This window comes from Marmota marmota, unplaced genomic scaffold, assembly GCF_001458135.2.
Source record: "Marmota marmota marmota unplaced genomic scaffold, marMar, whole genome shotgun sequence".
NCBI lineage: Eukaryota > Metazoa > Chordata > Mammalia > Rodentia > Sciuridae > Marmota > Marmota marmota.
In genome coordinates, this window is record NW_026000103.1 from 6638437 (window position 1) to 6650006 (window position 11570).

Here is an 11570-nt window from a genome sequence, read left to right on the forward strand (position 1 = left end):
ATATACATATACATATACATATATACTACATTTTCTTTATCCATTCATCTGTCGAAGAGTACTTAGCTTTGTTCCATAGCTTGGCTATTGTGAATTGAGCTGCTATAAACTGATGAGATACATCACTCTAATATTCTGATGTTAAGTCCTTTGGGTATAAATAGAGAAGTGGGATAACTGGGTCAAATTGTTGTTCCATTCTAAGTTTTCTAAGGAATCTCCATACTGCTTTCCACAGTGGTTGTACCAATTTGCCGTCCCACCAGCAATGTATGAGTGTACCTTTTCCCCCACATCTTTGCCAACATTTATTGTTACTTGTATTCTTGATAATTGCCATTCTGACTAGAATGAGATGGAATCCCAGTGTAGTTTTGATTTGCATTTCTCTAATTTCTAGAGATGTTGCACATTTTGTCATATATTTTTTGACTTTTCATAGTTCTTCTTCTGTGAAGAGCTTGTTCAGTTCCTTTGCCCATTTATTGATTGGGTTATTTGGGAGTTGTTTTTGGTGTTAAGTTTTTTTGAGTTCTTTGTATATCCTGGAGATTAATGCTCTATCTGAGGTGCAGGTGGTAAAGATTTTCTCCCATTCTGTAGGCTCTCTGTTCATGTTTCTGATTGTTTCCTTTGCTGTGAAGAAGCTTTTTAGTTTGATTCCATCCTATTTATTGTTTTTTTGATTTTACTGCTTGCACTTTAGGAGTCTTGTTGAGGAAGTCCATTTCTAGGCCAAAATGATGGAGAGTTAGGCCTGCATTTTCTTCTAGTAGGCACAGGGTGATCTCTGGTCTAATGCCTAGGTCCTTGATGCACTTTGAGATTTGTGCAGGGTGAGAGATAAGGGTTCAATTTCTTTCTACTCCATATGGATTTCCAGTTTTCCCAGCACTATTTGTTGAAGAGCCTATCTTTTCTCCAATATATGTGTGATGCCCTTGTCTAGTATGAGATAAACTGTATTTATTTGGGTAGGTCTCTGTGACTTCTATTCTATACCATTGGTCTTCATGTCTGTTTTTGTGCCAATATCATGCTGTTTTTGTTACTATAACTCTGGGTATAATTTAAAGTCTGATATTGTGATGTCTCCTGCATCACTTTTCTTGCTGAGGATTGCCTTGATTGTTCTGGGCCTCTTATTTTTCTGGATGAATTTCATGACTGCTCTTTCTGTTTCTATTTTAATAGGAATTGCATGAAATCTGTATAGTGCTTTTGGTAGTATGGCCATTTTGACAATATTAATTCTGCCTATCTAAGAACATGAGAGATCTTTTCATTTTTGAAGGTCTTCTTCAATTTCTTTCTTTAGTGTTCTATAGTTTTCATTACAGAGGTCTTTCATTAGATTGATTCCCAAGTAGTTTATACAAGTAGCGAATGGGATTGTTTCCCCAATTTCTCTCTCAGCTGATTCGTCATTGGTGGCATAGAATCAGTTCTTATGGCTTTCAGTAAGAAAGGTCGGAGCTTCCATGGCATGATGACAGCTTTGCAGAGCCATCACGGTAGTAGAAATAACAAAGCCCAGCAAAGATTAAAGCTGAGAGGGCCAAAATTTCTGCCTGTGATTCAGCCCCATGAATATAGTCAGTACCAACCTGTCGAGAGCCACAGGGACTATGGAGAGTAAGGAAGAAATCTAGGGTGCAGTCCATCACAGAGCAAGTTTTCGAACATGCAGCTGGAGGAAGGTCCAGGAGCAAAACATTAACAGCTCTTTTACTAGTCCAGTGAGGACATGCCGCCTTGGAACCAGAATGGCGACTTGGTGGCAGGTAAATGTGCTGGGCTCCACACCGTCCTGGGAACAGTCTGTCTTGGAACAAAGCTGTGACATGAGCAGGTCTGATTGTTGGGATTTGGAGAACTATGGCACCACAGGGGACACTCAGCCTTGAGAGAACTGCCATCATGCTTTTGAGGGCTCAAGATCATCCTCCAATCTGGCCAGACTTGTGACCCAGAACTTAAAACACAAAGGCTTCTATTATCATTCTGAAGACGGATCCATCTCTTTCTTATGAAGTTGCATTTACCAGCTCTGCAGTTTTGGGGTCATTTCTTCCATATAATTTATGAAAAGCTGAATTAGAACAAAAATGTTTGCCAACAACTCTGAGAGCTTTTAGGTCCATAAAGCAAATTTATAGATCCTGTATTTGGATCCTCACGCACACTTTAAGGGATGGTTGTATTTCCCAGTTTATAATGTGAATACTGAGGCTCAACGTGGTAATAACTTATGTTAGATCATGTAATCAATACTGAGTCCAAGTATTTTCTATATAATATGAGATGCATTATTTCTATGCATATAGTTCAATAAAAGTTCTAGATGAGCATGAAATTTATCATACAAGTTGGGAAATGCTTGCATGAAAGGAAGTGGTATTAATAATCATGTCAGAACTGCAGAGGTTAACTGTGTCCACCTTGGGCAAACAGGAACATCTTGATAAAATCCAAGTTTCATGAAACTGGATGGACAATATGAAATCCCCTTATCAGTCTCGTTTTTAGACTATGCTTGACAGAAAAAAAAAAATTAGTAGTCTTAAACTGAAGCCTAAAGAAAAGGTTTCCAGACAGAGGATGTAAATAAAAAAAAAAAAGAATATTGACTCTTTGGCACAAGGCAAGAGAGCACAAAATAATTTTTGGTTTTTAAATTGCATTCCATCTGCTTATAGAGGTGCATTGTCATTTACTCCTCTTGAGTCAGATTCCCTGTGATATAATTTGGATCAACACTGAAAATGCCCACAAAAGGGAAAGAACCATTTTATGCAACAAGATGACTAAAAAACATTGAAAGATTATAAAAATTTACTAAACATAATTTTCAAAGCAGCCTGGGGGCTTTTAAAAGAGTGCGTGGATTTCTAGAGAACCTAACGTGATCTTTAAAGAGGTTCTGTCCCCTGTATTCAGTGATAACTGGACAAATAGGATATAAAATCTATAACTTCACAACAAAATTCATGAGGCTAAAGGAAGAACTTCTTTAAAATTACTTTCAATGAGGGGAACAGCCATGAGTTGGAGGGGGATTTCAAATGCCTATGGATGCTTGGGAAGGGTCTCTCCCTCTTCTCAATCATCTTCCCTCCTTCCTTCCTTCACTTAATTGTCCCATTTCTTTCTTCCTTCTTCCCTTCCTTTTACTCTTTCCTTCCTTCTCATTTTCTGCCTTTATTGACATTTTTTAAAATATTTTTTTAAATGTTGATGGACTTTCATTTCATTCATTTATTACATATGGTGCTGAGAATGGAACCCAGGGCCTCACTCATGTTAGACAAGTGCTCTACCACTGAGCCACAACTCCAGCCCCTTTATTGACATTTGTTTTTTCCTTTTGCCCCAAACCCTAGCACTATGCTTTGTACTTTCTAGAATTCTAACTACACTAAGGATCAAGTCTTCGTTTTTTAAGAAAGTTCAAGTTTTTATCCTGTTCTTTAGCAAGATGGGTGGGACTACCTTGGTCAGCACCTCTTTTCTCACATGGATGTTAGGAACAGCCATTATATGTTATCTGACAATGACTTTGCACCTCATCAAGGGAGATCTTAGGCAAATACAACCTATCATTATGTCTTGGCTATTGGACACTTTTTAGTTGTCGTAAAAAGAAAACATAAATCACTTCAATTAGAGCAGTCTAAGACCCTACTAGGCTCTTGGACTGGGGAGGGAAGAGTCTGTTTCTAAATTTAAAAAAAGAAAGAGAAAAAAGTAGGAACTAAGTAAATGAAACAGCTTCATGTAAGGTTGTGGGAACAGTGACCCACACTTGGTAAGCACTAAAAAGCAGTGTTATTATTCACTTTATTTTGAGATGATTTTCCCTTAGATGGCACTCATGCCGTCCTTGACAGTCTTGTCTGACACTCAGGCAAACTGTGCTGCCGCCTGGGTAACGTTCCATTAGAGGTTCTGCCAGGGTGCCCCAAACCCTAAATACTTCATGTGATCAGCCTCACCCCGAGATCTTTAACAGGGAACAAAACCTCCCACTTCTAATGCTTAAGAGTCAACTCTTCCAACTCTGGTCTTGGTCCAAAAAAAGACTTTTAAAGGAAAGAATGACTTTGGACACGGAAAAAGTTAGAGGGTCTAAATGTTTCCTGGGCGTGAGGAGGAAAGACAGAAAGAAGCAGAGGGGGAGGAGGTAATGAACATCACGTTCCGCTGTCCTCAAACTGTCTGAACCTCCTCAGAATTTACCAGCATCGCTATGCCACAAATATTTCATTCATCCAAAACTTTGAATCAAGAAAGGGCAAGAAAGTAACAGCAGCCCACAGGGTATTTTTCAGGATAAAAAGATTCCCAGAGTGGCAGGTTGCCTAAGTGACACCTGGGGATATGTTGGTGCACATGAATGAATATTCCATTGTTGTACTGAGGATTTCTTCCTAAGTATCTTGCTTCAAGAATGAAGGGTGACGTCAATCAGGGGGAAAAAAAGCCCTGTGAATCCTAGGACTTATTGCTCCAATTGAACAGGGAGGCACGTTGTAGCATGAAAGATTGGGTAATAATTCATACCTGTTGTGTTTCAATGTTAACCGTGAGCCTAAATGTATACTACCCTCACTTATGCATGAATTCTTTTTATACAATAGCTCAAGGCCTCGAATATTTAATTTAATTTCTTTCCTTCGAGAAGATTACTTATAAGGAAATGTTGAAAAAGAATCTCCCTATAAAATAGTAGGGATCTTATGCAAAATAAATCTGGGTAAATTGAGTTATAAAAGATCTGTTCCAGTAGGAACAGAAACTTTGAAGTCCTTTTCCTGTTCAAAATAAAACAACTAAGCTTCCCAGATGATAAATTTCTGGCACAATAGGTTTTTGGGTATCACAGGAGCCTGATGTCTATCTAGGCTTCCAGATCATGCTGGGTTGAAGCCCGACTACTGTCACTCTTCCTTCAGTGGCCCTGGCACTTTTGGTGCACAGGAACATTTAGAGACCTTCAGAATCTGTCTCTTTTTGTGAAGGATATTGCTTTTTGAGTCCAGAGCAGCTGCTGCTTGTGTGTAAGCTGGGCCTGAGTTCTTTTTAAGAAATGACTCTTGGAATAAGGACCTGGAAGGCCTTGCTCTGCTGACCGGGAGGTAGGATTATACAATGGCTATGAATATGGAAGTTGGAACCAAATGGCCTGTGTTCCAATCTAGTTCTGCCAGTTCTGTAGGGTGAGCTTGGGCAAGTTACTTCATTTTTTAACCTCATCTTCCTTAGTTGTAAAGAGGATTATCTGAGAGGGATTCAGTGAAGTTTAAATTGGGAAAATGTAAATAAAGTGCTTAGCAGATTGCAGGGCATAAAACAAGCAGCCTTAGAGAATTAACCACTATGGTGAATTCTGAGCATCTTAGGATATAAGATGGGGGTTCTTTGATCAATAGTTAAACTGAACTACAATCAGATAGATTCATTCACTTGTATAAAAACATGCAAAAATTGTGAAGGCCTCCTATGGGCAACGAGTATGCTACTCAGAAGTGTTTTCAGGGGTATTGCTCTCAAATAGCTTGACTCTGCTTTGGAAGATTAGATGTGTCTAAGGAACACTAATGCCAAGTGGAAAGCGACAAGGTTCTCTGATGAAGTAGATAAAGTGCTATTGGAGTTCATAAGAGGGAGAGTTTATAAGTCTAGTTGTGGGGAGTAGAGAAGACTTTGCAGATGAGAGCCCGGAGGTGCATGTCTCTGTAATCTTAATATTTTGACAACAGGACTCATATAATTATATTGACTTGAAAATTACAGGTTGGAAAGATCCACATTCTATAGTGGACACGTCTGAGACACGTCTGAGAGAGTTCAAGCTCAACGTATATTCTCTGATTACAAGTAACCTAGGGCCATAAAATCACTACCCATTTAAAATGAGAATCAGGTTTGGCTTTCCCCAGAGGACAGTTGGCCATTTGCCCAGTGGTCTGTGCAGTAACATACTTATATACAAACTTCCCTCATTTAAAAAGAAGGGGAGGGCCCTAGGAGGAGGGAAAAGGCAAACAGTGCTCATCTTTTTCTGTAGAAACTACATTATGGCTAGGTGTCAAGAAAACATACTCATGTTCTCAGGGAAGGTGGTCCTGCTCTTGGTGGGAATGATGAAAACTTTCTCGTGGGACTCTTTTTCTCCTCTCCCATCCTAACTCTCTCTCCGTCTTCTTTCATGTGATTTGCCATTGCATTCATTCTTTTGTCCATTCATTCATTACATTTCTAGACTTAGCACTTACATGCTGCTGGAGGTAAGAAGATAATCGCAGCAAGCTTCTGTGTTCTAATCATTCTCACCAGGAATGCCCAAATATAAGGTACTAACCACCCAAGGTACAAGGAGTAGGGTCTCGCTAAAATGCCAGAGACCTTGCCCTTTTTTTTTCTTACTTTCTTTCTTTTTTTATATATATATTTTATTTATTTTTTTTTTAGTTTTCGGTGGACACAAATCTTTATTTTTTTATTTTTATGTGGTGGTGAGGATTGAACCCAGCGCCTCACGCATGCCAGGCAAGTGCATTACCACTTGAGCCACATCCCCAGCCCCTTCTTGCTTTATTTCTATGTGTTCCTAAACACTGTTAGGAGCTAAGTTTGTAGACCTCTTTGATTTCACAAGCTCTTCTCTTACTTCAATGCCTTGAGTTATTTTTCTTATGTAAACAGCTTAGCCTAAATCTACAGACATTTTTAAACTTCAGGATAAAGAAATGACTTCTTTCGGTAGGTTGAATTATAGGCTTTAAAGGACACCTTTGGGAAAACTCAATTGGAAATGTATTCTGAAGCAGCAACACAAAAGTAAAATTTGTTTGGATTATAGAAGAAAAGAAAAATAATTTTCCTTCTGTTCTATACTTCTAGAAGTTTCCATTAATGGCTAATTTTATGAGTGGGCCACTATTTGTATGTTATGGTATAAAAGGATTGAAGAGTGAGACGAAGGTCCTAGTCCAAAAGTATTTTCTCCTGATTTCTGAAATTTCCAGATAAGCAATTTAATTCTGTCTTAATTATTTCCTTCTTTGGTCCTGTTTATTTATTTTTTTTCAAATGTTTCTCTCCTGGGCAGTATTGTATGAGAAATTCCTAACTTTTTAGGAAACTCTCTCTTAAAATCACCTTCCTCTGGAGTTGGGAAAGAGTTCTATTTTTTTCTAAATAGGATCTAACTCCATTCATTCCACTCTGTGTAAGTAGGAAAGTACAGAATGTTGATTCATTTCCCCTGTTTTCCTGGAACTCTGGGACATATCCATGATGAAAAGTAAACAGAAAAAGGAACATTAACTAAAGAATACAGAGCTTAGATATGTTCACCAGAAATAGCTAAACTGTGGAGGTGCTAGTTTATTTTCTGGCCTCTGATTTTGGGGATAACTTCTTCATCTGTTCCCTTCTCTGAACCTGTGGCATTGGCTTATCACAAAGACTGTTATGGTCTTCAAAGTACTGTAAGAGAGCTTGTCCAGTTGTGATAGTTGGCTTCATTGACACGAGGCAGAAATACATTTGCATTCATTGGTTTGGTGGAGCTTCACGCTGGAGGGCTGAGCCACATTATCTCATCACTGCTTTATAACTGACATATGCCCAATTGTCTTATATACTTTAGAGGCAACTGTCGTTTTATGTTGAAGAACGATTAAGTCTTCTGAAGGCTAAATGTTTCCAAGGGGAGGGGGGAGGGAGCCAGACTACAGTTTAATTTATTGAAAGTTATTTATAATTTAGTACTTACTGTCCTGAAAATGCCTGTCCCCTTGGAAATATGATTCAGATGCCCTGAACTGAAGAAACATTTTCCTTTTTCCTGTGTAAAATATGAAACAAAAGACAACTGAAAAACACTTCATTAAAACAGTTCCTTTGTCCTTTTGACAATGAAAATTAAAAAGAGTCATGCCAGTTTGGCTATGTGGGTGGTCCTCTATCTATGCTCACCTTAGCATGACCTCACAAAAATCACTGAAAGTTATTTATTTGATGATTCTAGAGGTTTTTAAAAATATGTGTTAGAAAGTAATAGTCCCATGCACTAGGGGATTTGAGAAATGCCATGTATTAAAAATGAGGTTCTAAGAGCTGAAGGATCTGCCCAGGAACTTCTGTTCTACCCAGGCCTCAGTGTACTCAGGACCCCACATATGTTCACACCTGGGCAAACTTCTTTCTCGTCGGTTCATGCTCCTTGATCCTTTGGATGCACTCTTTCAAGGTCTTCCACAGGCTGATTTTGCCGTCAGATGCATGTAATTGATCTAAGTCAATGTATGTATGATACGTATCAAATGAACTTAAAACATGTTCCCCATGGGAATATCTCTGACATTTCTTTTTTTGGTTCAGTAATTCTAGAACATTCCTTATAATATCCTGAACTTCTTCAGAGTGCAGTAAAAAGGGAAGTTTGATTATCTGATGAAAAATGAAAATTAGATACTGTGTTCTGTTTCTTTTCTTTTTTTAAAAAAATAGATGTCTTCTACCTTTTTGAGTTAGTTTTTAATTTCCTATGATTGTCTGAGAAAAATTAGTCTAGTTACCAGAAAAAGTGCCTTTTGATTAATCTGTGTTGCCAGTCAGACAACTCAGTTTAATAGTTTTGAGAAATGAAAAATGAACCGTGTATTTTTGCCTTTGGTTAACGTTTCTCTGTAAAATGAAATTTGATATCGTAACTCTAACGCCATTAAAATGATGCTGTCCAAAACTATCATATGGTAAAACCCACTCCCTTTTTGTGCTGTTATAAAGAACTTTTGTCTAGTTTGATTGTTGAAAAATAAAAATAATAAGGCAAATGGCTGTTGTTGTAGTGATTAATCTCTACTGAGTAACATATAGAGAAGCTTCAGGGATATTGCCATAAAGTCTTAGGAAATATAGCTTCTTTCTCTTAACTGTCATAAGTTTAAAAAATTAAAAGGATAGCTGCTTTGTGACCTTCCTGTAATATGGAGTCACTGCAATATGTATTTTTTTTAACACATAGCACACCTTTTGTTATTTGACTTGACATGAATCATGCCTACAGAATGTTTGGCAGGATTTTGAATACAAATTCCCAAATGAGTATTCAATGTAGTTTAATTGAGAGTGTTATTTCATGTAGTATAAATACAACTGGTTATTAAAACATATTTATTGAAGATAAACAATTATGCAATAGAAACCAGCTATAGAATATAATAAGATGACTAATGAAAAAGGCAATTGATTACAAATGACATAATTACTGAAGGTTAAAAGCTATGCAATGGATATTACTTGTTATGCCTTATGCAGACTTTAATAAGCATTGTGATCATTATTTAACATGCAATAACTCACTTATTACATCCAGCGAATGAACTGCTTTCCAGTTTGGTACACGTGGCCTTTAACAATGCCTCGGGGAGTTGAGGAGCTTATGGCTTTACCCATAGGACTAAGGAAAGACATTTACAAAGAATGTTAATCAAGTGTTACCAATTCTATTTTATTTTAGGAAATGCAAAGAAAAAAAAATCCAACATCTTTGATTGAAACCTTCTGCCTGCTCTGACGAACATGGACTGCTGCACACTACAGAGGTTCCTCAGTTTCCACAGAGAGGATTTAAGACTACCATTCGAAATTTGTGACTTGCTCTCTCCTAAGAATTTCCCTAAGAAATAATTTCATAACCATCATCACCCCTGAGGGGGGTCTACCAGGGATTAGTAGCTTTGTTTTGCCTCTGGTATTAAATCGAATCATTTCTCCCAAATTCTCTGTGGTTCCTTACTTTCTACAGTAACGTGATATGCTCAGTGGTACCGAGAAGAGGGAGAGAATTAAAGAAGCACAATCAGTAACTTATGACCTCAGTTTTAGGCTGTGGAAATAAGGAATATGTTATGAACTTAGAATAGCGTGTATGGAATTAGTTCTTTCCCAAGGGCTTTTAAGGGACCCACAGATGGGAGTTGGAGCCAGGAGGGAAAGACTAGGCTGAAGATAGTTTCCATTGTATTTGGTGTGTCAGAACCACTATCAGGTCTTTGTGAAGGCACACAACAATTTGCATCATTAAGCAAGATTGTTTTCTAAAATCTATTTGTGATCACTCTTCTCCAAAATGTCAAGGTTTCTGGTGCCTAAGAGAAGACTCTGGTATCTGTTCTTGAATTTTTTTTTAACTGATCTCATTTTTCTAAAGGATATATAAGAAGACTTGGCTTTTATTCAATGGTAAAAGGAAACTGTATACATGTGCTGATGCATTTGTATCCTAGAGGACACTTGGAGAACAATTCTATTTAGAAGTTGTGTCTTTAAGATGTAAATATTATAATCACTGCTATAGTTTGGCCATTGGGGTAGAATGACCTTGGTCTTATGGTTGAGAAGAGGCTTTAGGAGAGTCTCCACTTGACCTTTCTCTTAGGGATAAGCACAGCCCCAACTTTTATCTTTTGAAAGGGCTAGGATTTGATGGGATTGTGACACTGATAAAGTCTGAGTATTGCTGTGTAGGTGAGTAAATCATCCCTGTGCTCTTTGGCTCATGTCTCTGTGACTCTGCTCAGCTTTCTATGTTACCTGCTTTGTGGTACTAGTATTCAGATTCCCTGATCCCCTTCTTCACCCCTACTTACACTTAACTGAATGCGCTCACACAATCACACACACACACACACACACACACACACATACACAGTATAGGTAACTCTATGGTTCTTGACTTTCTTCCTCCACACTCAATTACCAATTAGAAACAACAACAGCAACAATAACAACTTATCTCTTTATTGAATTCTCTCTGGGTTCTGCTAAAAGCAGAAAAAAATGTTGTAGTGGTTTGTTTGAGAGCATTGATTTTGGGTCAGACTGCTTTGGACTTGAGTCCTCATTTTAATATCCTATCTCTGCTATGTAAGTTCTCTAAGTTTATTTTTCTATAAACTCAGAAATTCAATATCATGTCTACTACTCCATGTTGTTGTTACAATAAATTAGATGATCCATGTAAAACATTTACTTAGCACGTTGCCATTCATATAGTATGTATCCCATGAAGTTTACGATAACTGTTGCTGCCTTGGAAGAATAAGTGACCGCTGTGAATATGATGTGTACCCAGGTGTGGTGAGTCACACTAATTGTCTCTTGTGCATCAAGGCATCAAGCCTTATAGGAGCCATCATCCTCCCTGAGTGCCACACATACTTCTATCTTCACTGATTCAGTTTTTTTTAATTTTAAATTTTTTTTTTACTCATTTATTTATTTATTCCAATTTGTTACATAGCACAGTAGAATGCATTTTAACTCATAGTACATATATACAGCACAATTTTTCAGGTTCAGTGAACTTTTTAAAAATGTTTTTATTCTAATTGGTTATATATGACAGCAGAATGCATTACAATTCATATTACACATATAGAGCATGATTGTTCATATCTCTGGTTGTTTATAAAGTATATTCACACCATTCATATCTTAAAGTTTTTTTTTTTCATGACATATTGCTAGGAGCAAAGGGCTATCAAGAAATGGAT

The 11570-nt window shown here is 37.5% G+C and overlaps 1 pseudogene; it reads right to left on the bottom strand.

The window, feature by feature from the left end:
• Nucleotides 1–1371: 1371 nt before the first annotated feature.
• Nucleotides 1372–2420, bottom strand: LOC125610821 (annotated as a pseudogene).
• Between the last annotated feature and the right edge of the window lie 9150 nt (nucleotides 2421–11570).